This window comes from Tiliqua scincoides, chromosome 1 (genome assembly GCF_035046505.1).
Source record: "Tiliqua scincoides isolate rTilSci1 chromosome 1, rTilSci1.hap2, whole genome shotgun sequence".
Taxonomy (NCBI): Eukaryota; Metazoa; Chordata; class Lepidosauria; order Squamata; family Scincidae; genus Tiliqua; species Tiliqua scincoides.
The window spans coordinates 278,229,901-278,242,638 of NC_089821.1; the positions used below are offsets into that span (position 1 = coordinate 278,229,901).

The 12,738-nt window shown below is 48.4% G+C and overlaps 1 protein-coding gene and 1 pseudogene across 2 annotated transcripts in view; both read right to left on the reverse strand.

Moving 5' to 3' along the window:
* MSRA (methionine sulfoxide reductase A) overlaps nucleotides 1-12,738 on the reverse strand; it is a 239,520-nt gene that overhangs the window by 153,730 nt on the left and 73,052 nt on the right. The window lies entirely within an intron of this gene.
* Nucleotides 11,465-11,584, reverse strand: LOC136637528 (5S ribosomal RNA; annotated as a pseudogene).

Genomic DNA, 12,738 nt, shown 5'->3' on the forward strand with positions numbered 1-12,738 from the left:
CTTGGATGCAAAGCTCATTGATTGTACAGAAACTTAGCCTCCAAGTCAACTAGCATTATAGGATGATGACAGCCAAATAATCTTTTTTTTAACAACATGATTCATATTATTAATTTTAAAAGTTTTCTACCACAATGTTTTAACTTTCTGGACAGGGAAAAATCAATAGATACAGGCACTTTTGTTTCAGACTGTATTAAAAATTTCTGTATTAAATACAGATTTCCATTATTACTGATCTAATAAGCCCTATTCTCATCTGGGCTATCAGCAACTCAATAAGTAATTATCATTCACCTTAGGCTGTTCCAGTCCATTAGACCAATACTGATGACTCAGGAGAGAAAATAAATGAAGAGCAGAGCACTGATAAAAGAGCAAGAGAGCAACATGGAGAGAAATGCTCTGGCTGTAACTCTCTTACCCTTGGCAATGCTTCCTGAATGAGCAAGTACAATGAATATAAAATCAGGGTGATCTAACAGGCAAGGGTCTTGTGATTCTGCATGATAAAGCTGGCACCTCAGTCCTACACATTTCTATGGAATAATCCTATATGGCACTACCCAGGGAAATAAGTGCGCTGGAGTCAGGTAATTATTTCAGGCATTGTATGGCAATTTGTATTCACTACTAAAGCAGCAATGGACTCCTTTGTCACATATGGCACAACAGACATGAACGAATTCATCTTACATAAGTGGCATGCTTGGTCATAGTGAGGGTGGGTTGCATGGGTGTACTGTACTGGGAGTGACCCAAGACTTAGTGTTAGAGCACTTGCTAGGATCGAAAAAGGTCCCAGGCTCAATACCTGTATTCCCAGGCAGGCCTGGGAGACCACTGTCTTAAACCTTAGAGCAGGGGTGCCCAAATCCTGGCCCGCGGGCCACTTGCGGCCTGCTGCGGGTCCAAATCTGGCCCCCAGGGGGTCCCCACACCTCCAATGGGCATTCAGCCCTCAGCCCAGCCCGCGCTGGCCCGCCGCACGAGCTCCGCGCCTTGCTTTCCCTCGCTGCCACTGAGCTCAGTGGCAGCGAAGGAAAGACGAGCCTAGCCGGCGTGCAGGGCCTTTTATAGTGGGAAGGTAACGTGAGACTTGCAGGTCTCGCGTTACTTCCCACTATAAAAGACCCTGCGCGCTTGCCTGCTAGTCTCTTCTTTCTAGCCCATGGGCTGGGCTGGGCTCCATTTGGCTCGGCTCCCCTCCTCTCCCCTCCTGCAACCTGAGCCAGGGGAGAGAGAGGGGAGATCATGAGGGAGGGGAGCCCAGCCCAGCTCGCAGCACGTCTCCCTCCGGAGGGAGGGAGGACTGGTTGGTTGGCCAGCTGGCCAGGCAGGCAGGCAGGCAGCAGCAGCAGCAGCACATGGGCAGGCAGGTAGGCATGCAGCTGGGCAAGCAGGCAGGCAGCCCAAGCGAGGGAAGGAGGGAAGGAGGGAGGGCGAGGGGGCAGGTGAGCAGGCAAGTATATGTGTGTGAAAGTGTGGAAGATCCCCCCCTTCATTTGTGTGTGTGTGAATGGGATCATAAACTGGCATGAAGATCCCCCCTTATTAGGGTGAATGGGATCATAAACTGGCATGGATTCCCCCCCTCTTATTAGGGTGAATGGGATCATAAACTGGATTGAATTCATTCATTCATTTTCCATCTCTAATATATTTATGTAAATTTATTCAAATTTGAAATGTAAATTAATTCGGCCCCCGACACAATGTCAGAGAGATGTTGTGGCCCTCCTGCCAAAAACTTTGAGCACCCCTGCCTTAGAGAGTTCCTATCAGTCAGTGTGGACAATACTGGGCTTGACAGATCAGTGCTCTAACTTGCTATAAGGCCATCACTTGTAGCCACTGTCAAGCCAAGACGTCAAAAAGGCAGCTGGTTCAGGAAATTTCACCTATCGAAACACAACCCATTTTCTTCCTGCAGTTTGCATAAGTGCAGCTACGTTTCTGCATCGGAAATGGCTCACACAAAACATCTGCCACATGGAGCTGTCTCTTTGCTGCTGCATTTCAAGAGGTAACCCATGCAAAAATTTGACCACATAAATCAAGACTGATCGTAGATATGCATTTGTGGAAATGAGCAGTTCATACATGATTGACTGTACCATGTTTTCAGGCAGGGTTCCTACATTCCTGCAAGAGAAGCTATGAACTAGCAAGACCAGATCTCCTTGCTCCTGTGCAAGCTGTTTTCTATGTGTTTCAGCTTTGCTCTTTTGGTTTGGATGTAGGGGAGGTGGTGAGTGACTTTGGAAATGCTGGTGCTGCTGTACAGTTGCAGTCCACGGCATAGGCCATGCATGGGGAAACTTCCTATGTGAGAATTATGAGATCCCCTGTGTCTTTTAGAAGTTGTACAAATCCAGGTCTTTCTGAAGTTTTTATTTTTTATCCTTATTTATTTTATTATTAATTTTGACAGTGGACTTTTTCACTTGGGAACATCAACTGAATTTTCACTCAAAAGGAGCCTAATTTATGGGCTAATTCTATTAAAGGATTAATATTCCACATTCCATTGTCATAACTTATTTTACAGCCATCACAAACATGACTATGCCAATGTGTGTGGGTTGGGCCACCACAGAACACCCACCAGAGGAGGTGAGCTGGCGCAGGGAGTAAGAGGGAGGTGGGGAGGGGGTTGAACTGGGTGGAGGAGGAAGGAATGGGGTGGTGACGGGGTATGGATGAGGATGGATTAGGTCCAGAAGGGGGCAGGCTCAGTGGTGGTGGCACACATTGAAACCCAGTCCCCTTCCCAAGCCTGATCCGCCTTCATGGATCAATGTGGGCTTGCACCAGTGTTTTATATTTTTATTTATAACAGCAAGATGCTGTTTATCCTAAACAACAAAACAGATTGATCTGATACATTTCAATAAAGCATAAGAACATAAGAACAGCCCCACTGGATCAGGCCATAGGCCCATCTAGTCCAGCTTCCTGTATCTCACAGCGGCCCACCAAATGCCCCAGGGAGCACACCTGATAACAAGAAACCTGCATACAGGTGCCCTCCCTTGCATCTGGCATTCTGACATAGCCCATTTCTAAAATCAGGAGGTTGCACATACACATCATGGCTTGTAACCCGCAATGGATTTTTCCTCCAGAAACTTGACCAATCCACTTTTAAAGGCGTCCAGGCCAGACGCCATCACCACATCCTGTGACAAGGAGTTCCACAGACCGACCACACGCTGAGTAAAGAAATATTTTCTTTTGTCTGTTCTGACTCTCCCAACACTCAATTTTAGTGGATGTCCCCTGGTTCTGGTATTATGTGAGAGTGTAAAGAGCATCTCTCTATCCACTTTATCCTTCCCAAGCATAATTTTGTATGTCTCAATCTTGTCCCCCCTCAGGCATCTCTTTTCTGGGCTGAAGAGGCCCAAACGCCGTAGCCTTTCCTCATAAGGAAGGTGCCCCAGCCCAGTAATCATCTTAGTTGCCCTCTTTTGCATCTTTTCCATTTCGACTGTATCCTTTTTGAGATGCGGCGACCAGAACTGGACACAATACTCCAGGTGTGGCCTTACCATAGATTTGTACAACAGCATTATAATATTAGCTGTTTTGTTCTCAATACCTTTTCTAATGATCCCAAGCATAGAATTGGCCTTCTTCACTGCCACCACACATTGGGCTGACACTTTCATCGACCTGTCCACCACCACCCCAAGATCTCTCTGCTGATCTGTCACAGCTCAGAACCCATTAGCCTATATGTGAAGTTTTGCTTTTTTGCCCCAATGTGCATGACTTTACACTTACTTACATTGAAGCGCATCTGCCATTTTGCTGCCCATTCTGCCAGTCTGGAGAGATCCTTCTGGAGCTCCTCACAATCACTTCTGGTCTTCACCACTCGGAAAAGTTTGGTGTCGTCTGCAAACTTAGCCACTTCACTGCTCAACCCTGTCTCCAGGTCATTTATGAAGAGGTTGAAAAGCACCGGTCCCAGGACAGATCCTTGGGGCACACCGCTTTTCACCTCTCTCCATTGTGAAAATTGCCCATTGACACCCACTATTTGCTTCCTGGTCTTCAACCAGTTCTCAATCCATCAGAGGACCTGTCCTCTGATTCCCTGACTGTGGAGTTTCCTCAGTAGCCTTTGGTGAGGGACCGTGTCAAACGCCTTCTGAAAGTCCAGATATATAATGTCCACGGGTTCTCCTGTATCCACATGCCTGTTGACCTTTTCAAAGAATTCTAAAAGGTTTGTGAGGCAAGACTTACCCTTACAGAAGCCATGCTGATTCTCCCTCAGTAAGGCCTGTTCATCTATGTGTTTTGAGATCCTATCTTTGATGAGGCATTCCACCATCTTACCTGGTATAGATGTTAGGCTGACCGGCCTATAGTTTCCCGTTCCCCCCTCTTTCTCGTTTTAAAGATCTTAAAGATCTCTTTCCCTTTTTAAAGCATGCTCCAATACACATTTTTCTGCTTTTGCTAAAAGGTCAGACTCTTTGCATCATACCTCAAATTAAGTCCAGCATGGGGACTCATTATCACAACCATCTAATTAAGAAAATACATTAGGACTGCTGAACATTTCTTGGACAATTTTAGGAAGAACAAAAGAAAAAATGGCCAGAGGAGAACTAGGAATTAATGGAGATATTTAATTAAATCAATATGCTCAGCAGCATTGCCAGGAATCAGATTGTTTTGTGTGCTGGATGGCCACATGTGGAACTCCACTGCTTGGGAAGCTGCAGACCACATATAGCTTTAATATTATTTACTACTACTATAACTACAACTACTTCTATTACTACTATTACTACTATTAGCTGAAAGCCAGGACCTCAAAGGTAGCGTTCTCGGAAGTGCTACCTGTTCCATGCGCAGGGCCAGCTAGGAAGGCGGAGATCAGGGGTCTCAATGCATGGATGAGACGGTGGTGTAGGGAGGAGGGGTTTAGATTCGTTAGGCACTGGGGAACGTTTTGGGACAAGCGGGGCCTGTACAAGAGGGACGGGCTCCACTTGAACCAGAATGGAACCAGACTGCTGGCGCATAACATTAAAAAGGTGGCAGAGCAGCTTTTAAACTGATCCCTGGGGGAAGGCCGACAGGAGCCGAGGGGCATCCGGTTCGGGACTCCTAATCCCTATGGGATGAGGATGGGGAGGTTAGAGAACAACAAGACAAAGGAAGGGTAGGAGAAGAAATTGGGAAAGGTAGCGTGATGGGATGTGATAGACAGTTTGGCACAATGAGAGGATGCGGGGACAAAGGAGCGAATAAGCAGCCCATCCTGGGACATTCCGTGTACAAATGCTTTTATGCGAATGCCCGAAGTCTACGAGCAAAGGTGGGAGAACTGGAATGTCTGGTGACAAGGGAAAACATTGACATAGTGGGCATAACGGAAACCTGGTGGAATGCGGAGAATCAGTGGGATACCGCAATCCCGGGCTATAAACTCTACAGGAGGGACAGGCAGGGGCGTGTTGGAGGTGGGGTGGCCGTTTACATTAAGGAAGGGATAGAATCCAGCAAAGTAGAGATTGAAGGTGGGTCCGACTCCACCGTAGAATCTCTGTGGGTTAAATTACCAGGCTTGTGCAGCGATGTACTACTGGGGGCGTGCTATCGTCCTCCAGACCAGAAATCGGATGGGGATCTTGAAATGAGGAAACAGATCAGGGAGGTGACAAGGAGGGACAGGGTTGTAATCACTGGGGACTTCAATTATCCTCATATTGACTGGGTCAATTTGTGTTCTGGTCACAATAAGGAAACTGGATTTCTTGACGTGCTAAATGACTGTGGCTTAGAGCAGCTAGTCACGGAGCCCACCAGAGGACAGGTGACTCTGGATTTAATATTGTGCGGTACGCAGGACCTGGTTAGAGATGTAAACGTTACTGAGCCATTGGGGAACAGTGATCATGCTGCGATCCATTTTGACATGCATGTTGGGGGAAGAATACCAGGCAAATCTCTAACAAAAACCCTTGACTTCTGATGAGCGGACTTCCCTCAAATGAGGAGGCTGGTTAGAATGAGGTTGAAAGGGAAGGTAAAAAGAGTCCAATCTCTCCAGAGTGCATGGAGGCTGCTTAAAACAACAGTAATAGAGGCCCAGCAGAGGTGTATACCGCAAAGAAAGAAGGGTTCCACTAAATCCAGGAGGGTGCCCGCATGGCTAACCAGCCAAGTTAGAGAGGCTGTGAAGGGCAAGGAAGCTTCCTTCCGTAATTGGAAGTCTTGCCCTAATGAGGAGAATAAAAAGGAACATAAACTGTGGCAAAAGAAATGTAAGAAGGTGATACGGGAGGCCAAGCGAGACTATGAGGAACGCATGGCCAGCAACATTAAGGGGAATAATAAAAGCTTCTTCAAATATGTTAGAAGCAGGAAACCCACCACAGAAGCTGTTGGCCCTCTGGATGGTGAGGGAGGGAAAGGGGAGATAAAAGGAGACTTAGAGATGGCAGAGAAATTAAATGAGTTCTTTGCATCTGTCTTCACAGCAGAAGACCTCGGGCAGATACCGCTGCCCGAACGGCCCCTCCTGACTGAGGAGTTAAGTCAGATAGAGGTTAAAAGAGAAGATGTTTCAGACCTCATTGAAAAATTAAAGATCAATAAGTCACCGGGCCCTGATGGCATCCACCCAAGAGTTATTAAGGAATTGAAGAATGAAGTTGCAGATCTCTTGACTAAGGTATGCAACTTGTCCCTCAAAACGGCCATGGTGCCAGAAGATTGGAGGATAGCAAATGTCACGCCTATTTTTAAAAAGGGAAAGGGGGAGGGGACCCGGGAAACTATAGGCCGGTCAGCCTAACATCCATACCGGGTAAGATGGTGGAATGCCTCATCAAAGATAGGATCCCAAAACACATAGATGAACAGGCCTTGCTGAGGGAGAATCAGCATGGCTTCTGTAAGGGTAAGTTCTGCCTCACAAATCTTTTAGAAATCTTTGAAAAGGTCAACAGGCATGTGGATACAGGAGAACCTGGACTTTCAGAAGGCGTTTGACACGGTCCCTCACCAAAGCCTACTGAGAAAACTCCACAGTCAGGGAATTAGAGGACAGGTCCTCTCATGGATTGAGAACTGGTTGGAGGCCAGGAAACAGAGAGTGGGTGTCAATGAGCAATTTTCACAATGGAGAGAGGTGAAAAGCGGTGTGCCCCAAGGATCTGTCCTGGGACCGGTGCTTTTCAACCTCTTCATAAATGACCTGGAGACAGGGTTGAGCAGTGAAGTGGCTAAGTTTGCAGACGACACCAAACTTTTCCGAGTGGTGAAGACCAGAAGTGATTGTGAGGAGCTCCAGAAGGATCTCTCCAGACTGGCAGAATGGGCAGCAAAATGGCAGATGCGCTTCAATGTCAGTAAGTGTAAAGTCATGCACACTGGGGCAAAAAATCAAAACTTTAGATATAGGCTGATGGGTTCTGAGCTGTCTGTGACAGATCAGGAGAGAGATCTTGGGGTGGTGGTGGACAGGTCGATGAAAGTATCGACCCAATGTGCGGCAGCAGTGAAGAAGGCCAATTCTATGCTTGGGATCATTAGGAAGGGTATTGAGAACAAAATGGCTAATTTTATAATGCCGTTGTACAAATCTATGGTAAGGCCACACCTGGAGTATTGTGTCCAGTTCTGGTCACCGCATCTCAAAAAAGACATAGTGGAAATGGAAAAGGTGCAAAAGAGAGCGACTAAGATGATTACGGGGCTGGGGCACCTTCCTTATGAGGAAAGGCTACGGCATTTGGGCCTCTTCAGCCCAGAAAAGAGACGCCTGAGGGGGGACATGATTGAGCCACACAAAATTATGCAGGGGATGAACAGAGTGGATAGGGAGATGCTCTTTACACTCTCACATAATACCAGAACCAGGGGACATCCACTAAAATTGAGTGTTGGGCGGGTTAGGACAGACAAAAGAAAATATTTCTTTACTCAGCGTGTGGTCGGTCTGTGGAACTCCTTGCCACAGGATGTGGTGCTGGTGTCTAGCCTAGACGCCTTTAAAAGGGGATTGGACAAGTTTCTGGAGGAAAAATCCATTATGGGGTACAAGCCATGATGTGTATGCGCAACCTTCTGATTTTAGAAATGGGTTATGTCAGAATGCCAGATGCAAGGGAGGGCACCAGGATGAGGTCTCTTGTTATCTGGTGTGCTCCCTGGGGCATTTGGTGGGCCGCTGTGAGATACAGGAAGCTGGACTAGATGGGCCTATGGCCTGATCCAGTGGGGCTGTTGTTATGTTCTTATGTTATGTTATGTACCAGCCCACACATAATGCTGAACTGAAAGATCAGATGAAACCAGAACAATTCTGTGTATTCCAGTGCAAGGGCTTTTATTACCTCAGACATCATCAGGACTGGCATCCTTCAGTCTTGAAAGACTATGGTATCACGCTCTGAATGGTGGTTCTGGAACAGCGTCTAGTGTGACTGAAAAGGCCAATTCAGGAGTGACAATCCCTTCCACATTGGGAGCAAATGTAGTCTGTCCCTGGTGTGTCTCCCTGGCTACGGGCCTTCCTTCCTTGCCTCTTTGCCTCAGTCTGTTGGTAAAGTGTCTCTTCAAACTGGGAGAGGCCATGCTGCACAGCCTGCACAGCCTGGGAGTGAGCCCCGCCCTGGGAGTGAGCTCCCTAAGAGTGAGCCCCGCCCTGGGAGTGTGTAGTCCTGGAGTGAGTAGTCTACTGGGGCTGACTCATGAGTAGTCCTGGAGAGGAGCTGCTGGCAGGCTTCTCTCCCATCCACACATCCCTGGGAGTGAGCCCCATTGACTCTACTGGGGCTGACTTACCTTTCCCCTGTTTTTGCACTGGTATGTATGGAGATCGCCCCCCCCCACTTCCATCTGATGGTTCTGTGTGCAAGGGGTTTTGCACTGGTCTTGCTGTGATGCCTATATAGAGATCTTCCCTCCCCCACACCTTTCCCTTGTTTTTGCACTGGTCTGTATAGAGATCTGCTCCCCCCCCCCCACTTGTATTGGAATTGAGGAAGATCTGGTGGAGAGGTAGATGTGGTGTCAGCAGTGGCCCCTTTAAGGGTAAGGCCTGGGCATCCAGCAGAGTGTGCTGCACAGCTGCAGCCACTTGAAGGCAATAGGGCCCTCAGGGATAAAAGAGCACCTGAGGCAGGAAGGGCTCCACTTATTTATGTGAGTCAGCCTTTTCCTACATGAAGATCTTTAAGTCCAAGTGCTGATGTTTTGCACTGGTCTTGCTGTGATGCCTACATAAGAACATAAGAACAGCCCCATTGGATCAGGCCATAGGCCCATCTAGTCCAGCTTCCTGTATCTCACAGCGGCCCACCAAATGCCCCAGGGAGCACACCAGATAACAAGAGACCTCATCCTGGTGCTCTCCCCTACATCTGGCATTCTGACTTAACCCATTTCTAAAATCAGGAGGTTGCGCATACACATCATGGCTTGTACCCCATAATGGATTTTTCCTCCAGAAACTCGTCCAATCCCCTTTTAAAGGCGTCTAGGCTAGACGCCAGCACCACATCCTGTGGCAAGGAGTTCCACAGACCGACCACACGCTGAGTAAAGAAATATTTTCTTTTGTCTGTCCTAACCCGCCCAACACTCAATTTTAGTGGATGTCCCCTGGTTCTGGTATTATGTGAGAGTGTAAAGAGCATCTCCCTATCCACTCTGTCCATTCCCTGCATAATTTTGTATGCCTCAATCATGTCCCCCCTCAAGCGTCTCTTTTCTAGGCTGAAGAGGCCCAAACGCCGTAGCCTTTCCTCATAAGGAAGGTGCCCCAGCCCCGTAATCATCTTAGTCGCTCTCTTTTGCACCTTTTCCATTTCCACTATGTCTTTTTTGAGATGCGGCGACCAGAACTGGACACAATACTCCAGGTGTGGCCTTACCATAGATTTGTACAACAGCATTATAATACTAGCCGTTTTGTTCTCAATACCCTTCCTAATGATCCCAATCATAGAATTGGCCTTCTTCACTGCTGCCGCACATTGGGTCGACACTTTCATTGACCTGTCCACCACCACCCCAAGATCTCTCTCCTGATCTGTCACAGACAGCTCAGAACCCATCAGCCTATATCTAAAGTTTTGATTTTTTGCCCCAATGTGCATGACTTTACACTTATAAAGAGATCTTCCCTCCCCCACACCTTTCCCTTGTTTTTGCACTGGTCTGTATAGAGATCTGCTCTCCCCCCCCCCCCACTTGTATTGGAATCGAGGAAGATCTGGTGGGGAGGTAGATGTGTTGTCAGCAGTGACCCCTTTTAAGGGTAAGGGCTGGGCATCCAGCAGAGTGTGCTGCACAGCTGCAGCCACTTAAGAACATAAGAACATAAGAACAGCCCCACTGGATCAGGCCATAGGCCCATCTAGTCCAGCTTCCTGTATCTCACAGCGGCCCACCAAATGCCCCAGGGAGCACACCAGATAACAAGAGACCTTGTCCTGGTGCTCTCCCCTACATCTGGCATTCTGACTTAACCCATTCCTAAAATCAGGAGGTTGCGCATACACATCATGGCTTGTACCCCATAATGGATTTTTCCTCCAGAAACTCGTCCAATCCCCTTTTAAAGGCGTCTAGGCTAGACGCCAGCACCACATCCTGTGGCGCAGGGCACCCCACACACAGGGATGGCTGCTGCAGGGACTGGTGAGTGCATCCCAGTCCCTGCAGCCCCCTGAGTGACGCGATCTTGGGAATCGTGTTGCTGCCTTGCCCCTGCTGCCTCCCCCCCCCCCACCCCTGCAAAGACTTACTGCGGGTTTCAAACTCCCGGAGAGTTTGAAAACCGCAGCCCTAGGGGCACAGATTCTTGCCTTCCACCTTACTGAGAGCTCAATCCTGAGCTGCCCAGCGTGTGCAGCTGTGGCAACACTGTAAAGGGCTGCTGCAGCATCCTACACTCCCAAAGCAGTCACGGGCAGCACTTCAGGAGAAGGGGATATTTGTCCCATTCCCCTGGGTAAAGGGAATAGCCCTGCAATAAAGGGAATAGCCCCGCAATAGGGCTACTCAATTCACCGCCAACCAAAAGAGTTAGGAAAAAAAGAATGTCCCCTTCTCCTGGGCAGATCAGGACTGGGCTCTCAGTCAGGTCGGCAGTGAGGTAAAAGGTCAGCGGTGAGGTAAAAGCCTTCTTGTTGGACAGCGAGCCCAACATGGAGGCTCAGGATCTGGTGGAGCACTGCTCCACCGGTCCCACCTCCCTCCCCCCAGCATGCCTCCCCCGCTCTCTCCCCACCCTTTCCCCACCTCCCCCTCATACCTCCTCCCTGCCCTCTCCCCGCCCTCCACCCACCTCCCTGCTCCCTGGAACACCTCCTCCCCGCCTCCCCCCACACACCCCCTTTCCTCTTCGCTGCTTGGTGGTCCGTGCAACTGCCAAGTGGTGGTGGTGGGTGGTGGGCAACCTTCAGTCTCGAAAGACTATGGTATAAGCCTACAGCACCCAGTAGTCCCAGGCGGTCTCCCATCCAAGTACTACCCAGGCCTGACCCTGCTTAGCTTCCGAGATCAGACGAGATCGGGCATGTGCAGGATAACAGTTGCTGTGGAGGCCGGGCACTTGCCCAGCACTAGCCCAGCGCCGGCCAGTACTGGGCTAGCAGGGGTGCTCGTCCGGCGCTAAGGCTCACAAACATGTCTTGTGGCACATTTGCAACTGTGCATGCCAGCAGTAAGCCGGCACATGGAGCTCAGGATTAGGCTCTAACAAAACAAGAATGTATACTGCAAAACAGCAAACAATACAGAACTGTGCAAACTAAGGTAAATTTTACTACCCCCTTTGCACAATCGTAATAGCACAAAGAATTCCATCTGCACTTAATTTTCTTTGGTTTTTAGCGCAGTCAATGCACACAGCCCTGCCAATTTTGCAGAAGCCAAAAGAAAACATTCATAGGCTTAGAAGTTGCCTTATCTGCCTGTGGCTTTCAGAACACCGTCACTTATAGTTCTGAAGCAGGCACCATAGCCATGTGTATGGAAGAGCACAAAAACCAGAATAGTTCACTATCCCAGTCATGTTAATTGGGCTTGCATGGGGGAATGCAAATGCATTCTGCAGAATGACTGGAAGACAATGAAGGTACACGAGAACACCCAGTAACGTGAAATATTTTAACAACCAAAACCCAAATATTGTGAAAGAATAACCATTAGTTTTTCTAAGATTAGCCACAATGTGCTAAATTCATCCCTGGTTCGACTGTTCAGAAACCCCCAAAGTTACTCCAACATGAAACTAGCCCTGGGGTTGACTGGTTGCTTTGTTGTTTTTAATGGATGTTGTTAGATTTCTCAGTGTTAAGCTTTTGTAAAGCTCCATTAAAAAGCTTTTTATGGACAACAGTTCCTGTTTCCATAGAAACAGAAGACCATAATTTCTGCAAAAATGTAACACATTTTATGCGTATTTTGGTCCAATCATAACTTGCGCTAGCGCCAGCGAAATGTGCGTTCCGCTGGTGCAGGCTGCCACAAAGCTGCCATAAAGCGCTACATGGTATTGCTAGCAGCCAGTGCGCAGTGGGAAGGCTGGAGCCTTTCTGTGCACATTGGTGGACATCAAGAGGTCCCCTGGAGCAGGTGAGCCCAGTGCAGGCTGTGGAACAGGACAGGGGGAGGACAGGGAGGGGTGGAACAGGGTAGGAAATGGGCAGATTGGGCCTGGGAGGGAGGATATTGAACCATTCTGGTTTTTATGCT